The sequence below is a fragment of the Nicotiana attenuata genome, unplaced genomic scaffold (genome assembly GCF_001879085.1).
Source record: "Nicotiana attenuata strain UT unplaced genomic scaffold, NIATTr2, whole genome shotgun sequence".
Taxonomy (NCBI): domain Eukaryota; kingdom Viridiplantae; phylum Streptophyta; class Magnoliopsida; order Solanales; family Solanaceae; genus Nicotiana; species Nicotiana attenuata.
In genome coordinates this window covers 101,509-111,141 of record NW_017672403.1, presented here as the reverse complement: position 1 = coordinate 111,141, position 9,633 = coordinate 101,509, and positions in this window count along the sequence as shown.

The window sequence follows — 9,633 nt, the reverse complement described above, 5'->3', positions numbered from 1 at the left end:
TCTTCGATTGACATAACTTCCGTCTTTGTCCCTCAAACTTTGTTTCTTTCTCGTTATCGAATCAACAATGGCAGGCAGTTCTTCCCAAAACATTCTTCCAACGGATCTTCCGGTTAACTCTCCGGTGACTAAAGAGCTATCTCCGGCAATGGGCGGTGCAGAACTGGTGGAGACCGATGAAGCTCCATCGGATGACGAGATAGTATCTCTGCCCGGAGGTCCGATGACTGATTTCACCGCCGATGGTGGGGAGGATCAGGTGGATGAAGCCCCATTAATGGGGGAGATTGGGATGTCCCAACTACGGGGACATGGGGTCATCCCCAGCTATGCTGACGTCGTTCTCGCTAGAAGCGAGGAGAGGGTCCACACCGACCGTAGGGGGTACTGCATCTTTTACGCCTATCCCTTCAAGTTGGGGTTTAAGCTCCCGCTTCCAATGCTAGTGGTTGATTTCTGTCGTTACTACGGGGTATGCCCGGGTCAGCTTGCTCCTTCTCTTTACAAATTATTAGCAATGCTTATCAAATATGCAGAACTGGCCGGTAGGGAGGTCACGCTGCAGCATGTGCTTAGCCTCTACGCTCCCCAGAGAGTTCGTGGTACCATGATTCGAGCGTGCCCTCGCAGGACGAGGGGCCTGACTGTGAAGCTGGATGATGAGGTCGACCCTCGCCCTTTCGAGCACTTCTTCTACATTAGGACTGAACATTTAGTGGCGTGCTCTACTGGGTTCCCAGAGGCTTGGAATTATGCACGTAAGTTCCTTAATCATTGAATTCCCTTTTTTTTGCCCCTCCTTATGTCTTGTGCTCATAAACGTTAACTCGTATCAATTTTGTAGCCGAAAAGTCGCCGCTGGCTCCGTTGGATGGGATTCGTGAGTGGGTTGAGGCCGTGCTCCCCCATACGGTGGGGATACGCACATGGGCGTCTTTCTGGGAGAGGCATGGCCGTAGACCTGTGGCAGGTAAAAAATTGATTTCTTCATCTGTTCCGCTTTGTTTCAACTCTATTCATCAACTTTGTTTTTCTGTGACCAGGGAGGGCACGCCGCGTCAGGGCCCCTCAGTTGGCCTTCCGTCGGCAGGGTGGAATCGCTCGACTTACTGCAGCGCCGGTGTCGCGCTTAATACCGAGGGCGGCATCAGTTGAATCTTCAGCGGTTCCTTCTCCAGCACGGGCCGCACTTCGGGACGAGGGGCCATCGGGGGTTGTGCGCCCTAGGGAGGAATCGCCATCAGACGGGGAGGAGGAGAGGCCATTGATAATGGGTAGGGTCGTGTTCATGCCGGCTCCTCCTATGGTAATTAATTTGGACTCTCCCCCGACGGACGCGGAGAGGGGTGCGGTCGCGGCGCCTGCTCTTGAGGGTGGACAGAAAATGGGGGGGTTGCCCTGGCTGGCTTAGGCCATGATGATACCGTCGCTTCGGCGACTTAGTTGGTGGTTCCAGTCGCTGAGACGGGAGGTAGTTCCTCAGCGGCTGCTAATGTTGGTGACTTAAGCACTCCTTTGGCCGCTACGGCGGGTGGTTCCACCTCGCTGGTGGCTGAAGGAGGAAGGGATGCTATAGAGGATGAGTATGAGTCTGAATCCGACTTGGACCCCGACGACGTCCGTATGTTCCAAGAAGGCTTCACCAATTCAGCGGTGCGTGCAGAGGGGCGATCTCGCTTCGTCGAGGTTCCCACGGAGCTGAACTTATTGCTCCAAGGGAGTAGCTTGGTCCCGCAGTTTGAGCTGCTATGCTCGGAGGCCGAGAACGCGTCGTTGAGGGGCGTTACGGATGTCGGACTAATGAATGAAGTGGCTGTGATGGGCTTGAGGGTATGTAATATAACGTCGGTTCGCTTCTTCTTTGTCTTAGTTTGTGCTTTATCTTAATCGTTGTCTTCGCTTTGCAGTCTTATTTGTTAGAGGTGGAGAGCATCCGTCGAGCCAACGTTCGCTCGGGGATATTTTTGCGGAAATACCGCCGCTACCGAGATCGGTGCCGAGAGATGAGCGTGCGCTTGAGGGATGATCCCCGTAGTCGGACCTTGGTCGAGGAACTGGCGAGGCGGGAGCTTCAGATCAGCAAGCACTTGGCAGGGCGAGTTCTCTCGAGGAGCAGCTCCAGCGGAAGGATAAGGAGCTTGAGGCGGGGAGGAGGGCTGCAGTTGAGTGTGAGCGCCAGGGCCAGGCTAACGCGGCGGAGGCCGCTGCGGCGTGGAGCGGGAAAGTGACTGCATTAGAGGGTGAAGTCGCGGTATTGAAGCTTCAAGTGAGGGATGCCTCGTCGAGGGCTGGGGCGTTGAAGGAAGCTATCCGCGTGCACGAGTCCCAACGGGCGTTGGAGAGGGCTGATGCGGCCTTTAGAGAAGCGAGTCTCGAGGAGCGGATCGGTGTCTTTGAGCAGGACGCCCAAGTCATGGCGGACCGGATCACAGCTTTAAAAGAAGAGAATCAGCGCCTACGGGATCAAGCCGCTTCTTCCAGCCAGGCTCGCGAACTTTGGGTCTTTGCCGAGGCCCAACGTAATGTATATAAGAATTTGTGGGAGGCCGGCATCGTGACCGAAGCTGCTTTTGAGGGAGCGCGTCAAAAGGCTCGTGAGGCCCGTACCGACTGTGGTTTTGACGCGGCGACGCCAGAGGCTGACGCTGGTGCAGATGGTAGCGCGGATGGCGCCGAGTAAAAAGATGTTGCATTTTTTCTTGTTTTTCTTTTCTCTTTTCTTGTATTGATCGGCCTTGGCCGGGTGTAAGCGGGGATGACCCGCAATTAATTTCGTGGATAAATGAGATCTCCTTTCCGTTATTTGCCTTGTATCTGTTTTGTACCTCCTCTTTTTCCCCCTTAGATTTTTCTTTGCATGCGCTCGAAGGGGTGATTTGCCTTCGAGTTCGACTCTGGTAGGCGTGTTAGTTTTTAATTGTTGACGACTCTTCTTCTTCGACTCGGGGTGAGCGAGTCGGAGCCGTTGCTTGGCGATAGCGGCACTTAGCCTTAGTCCCGGTTCGGGCGCGGTCGAACTATCGGCCGTGATGATAGAAAACGCGGCCTTGTAGTTTGACCGGGGCCGCCATTTACGTGCCCCCAATCTTAGTTTGAGTTGGGAGTACTTACTTAAAGGGCGAGGGTGCCTAACCTGCGCCTCGATTCGTTGGAGGTTGGATTTTGCTGAGTTCAACGATGAAGGCGCTTGGTTCGAGTCCCGGTTCGACTGTGGTTGAACTAGTTAGATTTGAGGACGAAGGCATCTAGCCTTATGGTTCGAGCGAGGTCGAACTCATTGGATTTGATGGCAAAGGCGCGTAGCCTGAGTCCCAGTTCAACTATTGTTGAACTTAGTCGGTTCTGATGGCGAAGGCTCATGGCCTGAGTTCCAGTTCAACTGTTGTTGAACTTAGTCCATTTTGATGGCGAAGGCTCATGGCCTGAGTCCCAGTTCAACTGTTGTTGAACTTAGTGGCGAAGGCGCATAGCCTTGATTCAATGGCGAAGGCGCATAGCCTGAGTCCCAGTTCAACTATTGTTGAACTTAGTCGGTTTTGATGGCGAAGTCGCATAGCCTGAGTCCCAGTTCAACTGTTGTTGAACTTTGTCGATCTTGATGGCGAAGGCTCATAGCCTGAGTCTTGGTTCAACCGTAGTTGAACTTCTTGGCGAAGGCGCATTGCCTTGATTTAATGGCGAAGGCGCACAGCCTGAGTCTTGGTTCAACCGTAGTTGAACTTCTTGGCGAAGGCGCATAGCCTTGATTTAATGGCGAAGGCGCATAGCCTGAGTCTTGGTTCAACCGTAGTTGAACTTACTGGCGAAGGCGCATAGCCTTGATTTAATGGCGAAGGCGCATAGCCTGAGTCCCAGTTCAACTGTTGTTGAACTTTGTCAATTTTGATGGCGAAGGCGCATAGCCTGAGTCTTGGTTCAACCGTAGTTGAACTTCTTGGCGAAGGCGCATAGCCTGAGTCCCACGTTATGGGTATTGGGTGCTAAATCTCGATTTTGATTCGAGACCTCGAGCATGGGTATTGAGTGCTAAAGCTCGGATTTGATTCGAGATCTTGAGCAGCTTATACGTTGTCTTCCCAATCGGGGTATGTAGGCTGTCTTGAGGCGACTCTCGGCTCGAGATATCTCCGTGCCGGTTTCTGGCTGGAGCTCGTATCAGGGATGCGGGAGATGCCTTACAGAGATCTTCCTTTAGGAGGGGCTTCTTCTTCTTCTTTGCACTATTCGAGATCAGAGAGAGGGAGGACTTGGATCTTGATTGGAGATCTTCGAGTTCCCCTTGCCCGACATGCCACTTTTGGCTTATTTGAGCTGGATTGCTTTTGTTTTCCTTTTCTGGCGTTTCTTCCTTTTTGGTCCAGGGAAGAACTACGCGATTTTGCTAGGAAATCCCCACAGACGGCGCCAAATTGTTTGCTCAAAAGTTATCATATACCTTATGAGTGTAAACAATATAAATAAATTAAGGGAAAATCATAGCAAAACGTAATAATCCATTGGACCAAATGAAGGAAACGAAAATAAGTACTCAGAGTTAGGAGGAGAAACATTAAAAGCCTTTATTGATAGTGTTGATTTGGCTTGCCTCTCCATGAAGAGGTTCAGAGCCTTACAATGATGTTCCACTTTCCCATAATATGTGTCTCATTATATCTTTCTCTCTCTCTCTTGAATAGTCAAGAAGAAGAAGCCCCCTGAAGAGGTTCCCTCTCTTGGTATTTATAGCTGTGGGCTTCGTGAGCTGGCAATAAGTAGCCGTGACCACGTTGGGGTTTCGCCTTTATGATGACGGACGGGCCGTAGCCTTGTTGATCGAATCAGATAAGGGTTGGATACCGTTAATTCTAAGGGGTTGTACCACTAATCGATCATGAATTAACTTAAGACGGGATTAACTTCGTTAATTATCGTGAGGTCAGATTCTGACCCATACAAAAAGAATGCATGAAGCAAGCAATTAAAATTTGTCTAATAGTAAATTAGTAATAAGAAAATTACATAATCAGCTCCCAAACCGATAAGCCGTTAATAAAAAAATTGGAATCCGTTCCCCGTCTGTTAAACCGTTAACCTGATACCAATAAGCCATTAAGCTTCGGTTTCGATTCGATTTTTGATTTCGATTTGGTTTTGAACACCCCTACTTGCTAGGGAATTGCCTAGTGTAGGGGCATTCACTTGTTATTCGCCCGATAGAATGGATTAGATTTTCCACTCAGAGCTCCCTCGTTCTGTCGAGATTCTAATTGCTCACTCCAAGGAAAAGGTAAACCTGATAAAAGCCATGACATGTCAGTAAATGAAATGAAGATTTCAACGACTACTGATCTTAAAGAAAGAGTGTAAACGTGCATTGCACTGCGGTAAAGCGTCTCGCGTATACAAAAAGCAAGATAAAATAATTCGACTAATCGTGTTTGGCCGAGCTTCTTTTTTTTCGCTATAAGTGACTTTTTCAAAGTTAAGTATTTGACCAAGCTCATACAAGAGGAAAAAAAAAGTGATATTGAGTAGAAGCAGAAGTTATTTTTGAGAAACTGAAAAAGTCGTTTATGCAGGTACTTTTTTTGAAAGGTATTTTTGAGAAAATACAAGCATTATTAAGAGCTTGACCAAACAGTAATTGCTGCTCAAAAGTGTTTTTGAAAGGTATTTTTGAGTAAAAACAAGCATTTTTAAGAGCTTGACCAAACAGTAATTACTGTTCAAAAGTATTTTTCAGATTGATTAGCCAAATACAAACTGCTTTTCACCGACAATATTTTTTTAAAAAGCACTTTTCAAAATAACTTGATTTGAAAGCTTGGCCAAACAAGCTACCAATGATGCTCTACTGATTATTCAAGCCCAAAGTATGTCCACATTATGAGCCCGTTTGGATTGGCCTAAAAAAGTGGTTTTTCAGCAGAAAGTGCTTTTAAGTCATTTCCTTTAAATTCTCCTCGAGAGATAAGTGTATGGGTCAAAATCTGACCACTAGATATTAATCATTAAAGGGGACGGTAAGAGGTCGACCCAGCCACGGTCGTGCCCACAAGGCGTGCTGGCGACGAGTACTATGGTCCCTGCCGAGATCAAGCCGTTAGAAAGCTTACATCACGGAACAAGTGTAATGTTTGAGTAACTACTGAAGGATACAGTCATGAGAAAGCACGTCGGTCAAAGACTGTTGAATAGAAGGGAAAAATTATTAGTACATATAGGGAGGCTCGGGACCAAAAATGGGGACACAACATCATAGTCATCATATGGAACTATCAAGGGGGAATCTCTTAAGCTATCAATAGCTTTCTCTCTTCCCTTTCTGTGCTCTTACGATTATAGTGCAAATTCGTCATAAATGTAAGCTTGATGTATGACAATCATTTTAAGAAGTATTAAATCAGCTTGTTCTCCTCCAACTTTTCTACTCGGTATGTTTTGATCTAAAGTTAATTAAGTTGGCTAAGATTTACCTTCTATCTCTCTATTAATTAGTTTAACTAAAGGGTTTAACAATTTTTTGGTTAAACAATTTGGCACCGTCTGTAGGGATTTCTTAGCCAAATAGTTTCCTTTAGATCTAGAACTAGCCAGGTATTATTTCCGGGCTATCACAACCTCACCGCCTCAGTGATAACGCCAACCTAAAAAGAGTGATAGATAAATTCTTGAAATGAATGTATCAGTCTAGGTCAGATCTCTATGCAAAATAAAAAGCATGACCGATGTCTATACGAAACCCATGCCCTACCCGTAACGGTAGGCTTAGCGGGTCATGCGCACGATTAAGTGGGACCATGGTCACTATGTGCTTGGCATAACCGCGATCTCACGCGGTGCATACACCTTATATACCGACCTGTGCCTTCACTCCTAAGGAAGGGATGATGACCTACCGCATGACCGCTTGAAAGACCAGGCACGTCCCGCATTAATTTCATATCATGCATGCTGGATGATTTACAAACAAAACATAACATGTTCCCCTTATTGTTTCTGCATATCGAACTGGGACTCGGCCCCGATATTCGAACGGGTGAGGTAAGCCCGACACACAGGGAGACTAGATGCAGTTAGACGGCGAAGCTGAATGTGGCTGCAAAATCAAAAATCACTATTCAAGTACTGGGCGGAGCGTATCCCCCTACAATGCTGCTCCTCCCTTCACCAGTTTGCTAGGCCGAAGTAACAGTCAATTTCATTTTGGTTTTTCACTCTTCTTGATTTGAAACAGGAACATGAACGCTTGCATAAGTGTGCAGAAAAGGGGCAAACGCCGCTAAAATGCCCCAACAATGGTTCCATAGCATGCCATCTCGCAAGGAATGACCGAGCAAAGTCCCCCAAGCCGCAACACATCGCAAATCACGTAAATGGCACAGTACAGGTCAACTCCCGTAAAACACGCGGCATTCTCCAATAAAAGCAAAATTGAGCGGACTGGGATTCACCCAGGAAACGCATGGTATTCTCTAATGAAAGAGAAATTGAGTGGACTGGGACTCATCCTGACGCGCTACTACTCTCCAACGAAAGCAAAGTTAAACGAATCGGGACTCATCTCGGCGCACTCATAAAGAATACGGAAACAAGTAATGTTCAACATAAGAAATGCAACGGGTTTTAATTTCGACCTCGCTCGAATTAACACCCCTACGGCCATCGGCCATCGCCAAATGAAAGAAAAATTCGACCTCACTCGAATTCACAACGGGTACAATTTCGACCTCGCTCGAATTATCACCCCTACGGCCATCGGCCATCGCCAAATGAAAGAAAACTTTGTCCTTGCTCAAATTCACAATGGGTTACAATTTCGACCTCACTCGAATTAACACCCCTACGGCCATCGGCCATCGCCCAACGAAAGAAAAATTCGACCTCGCTCGAATTCACAACGGGTTACAATTTCGACCTCGCCCGAATAACACCCCTACGGCAATCGGCCATCGCCAATGAAAGAAAAATTCGACCTCGCTCAAATACACAACGGGTTACAATTTCAACCTCGCTCGAATTAACACCCCTGCGGCCATCGGCTATCGCCAAATGAAAGAAAAATTCGGCCTCGCTCGAATTTCACAACAGGTTACAATTTCGACCTCGCTCGAAATAACACCCCTACGGCCAACGACCATCACCAAAAGAAGGGTTCGACCCATCCCAAACGATGGGTTACCATTTCGACCTTGCTCGAAACAACACCACAGTGGCCAACGGCCATCGCCAAAAGAAGGGTTCGACCTCGCTCGAACTTACAATAGGTCACAATTCGATCTTACCCGAATTGACACATTTACGACCACCAACTATCATCGAACCGAGTAGGATACGATCCTACCTCGCTCAGAATAACACCTATACAGCTGCCGGCTACCATCAAACAAAACAAAGAGTTCGAGCTCGTTCAAACACAAGTTAGAAACTGACTTCGCCCGAGATGGCGATCCCAAGTTCGATCCCTCTCGAATACGTATAAAAAATTGATTGACTTCGCCTACGACGGACGATTCCACCTAAATCGGCAAATCGGAAGTCAACCTCGCCCGGACCTTAAGATCCAAAGTGACTTCATTCGGACTCATGCGACGAGACCCTACTAGATCCGAGCTGGGTCGGACTCCCTATCGAAAAGGCCAGGGACTCATCGCTCAAAACTAAAAGATATGTAACAAGGGAAAGGAGAATCAAAAGATACACAAAGGCGAAACAACTATTTTATTTAAATATACATGTGCAACAGCTGCACCTTACAAAAAGGCCAAAGCAGGCCCCCCCAAAAAAAAAAGTGCTGAAGCTGCAACAACTTTTCACTCGGCGTCATCACCGCCATTCTCCCATCATTGTCTTCAGGAAGCCCCTCCCCAACATCAGCGTCCTCGCCGGCCTCCGATGTCGCAGGGTCGTAGCCGCAATTGACACGAGCCTCACGTGCCTTCGCTCGAGCTTCTTCAAAAGCAACCTCGAAAACACTGCCTGCCTCCCATAAACCCTTGTATATGTCTCGTTGGGTCACGACCCGGTCTCCCAAGTTTGAGGCTTCCCAATCAATTTCACCGATGCGCTCTTCGAGCCTCGCCTCCCTCAGTGTGGTCGTTGCCTTCTTAGACTCCTGCTCAGATTTGAGGATGCGGATAGTGTCCTCCAGTGCTGCCGCTTTCGCCAAAGCCGACGCCCGAGCACTCTCGGCATTTTCTAGCTTGGCCACTTTCCTCTCCAGCTCGGCTAACTTCCCCATCCATTCTGCACTTAAAGCTTCAACTCTGACAACACTCTGATCGAGTTCGGATTGCAACGACAACACCTTCTCCTGAAGATGCTCGCACTCTGCAGCGACCCCCTTTCCCAACTCAAGCTCTTCGTCCTTGGCAGGGAGCAGCTCCTCGAGCTCATTACATCTGCGAATGGACTGCATCAGCTCCTGATTCCTTTTCTCCAACTCCTCCCCGAGGGATTGTGTTCCAGTACCCGCCCTGAGCCGCTCATACATCTCGCGGCATTTGTTGCGATATCATCGATACTTTTCAAGCATCGTCAGAAAATTTTTGGCCCGAGTCTCGGCCCTGAGAGCACTCTCGATCTCTAGTATATATGACTGAAAGCAAAGAAAAGAGTCGATAAAGGTCAAGGCCACACAAGGGGGGGGGGGGG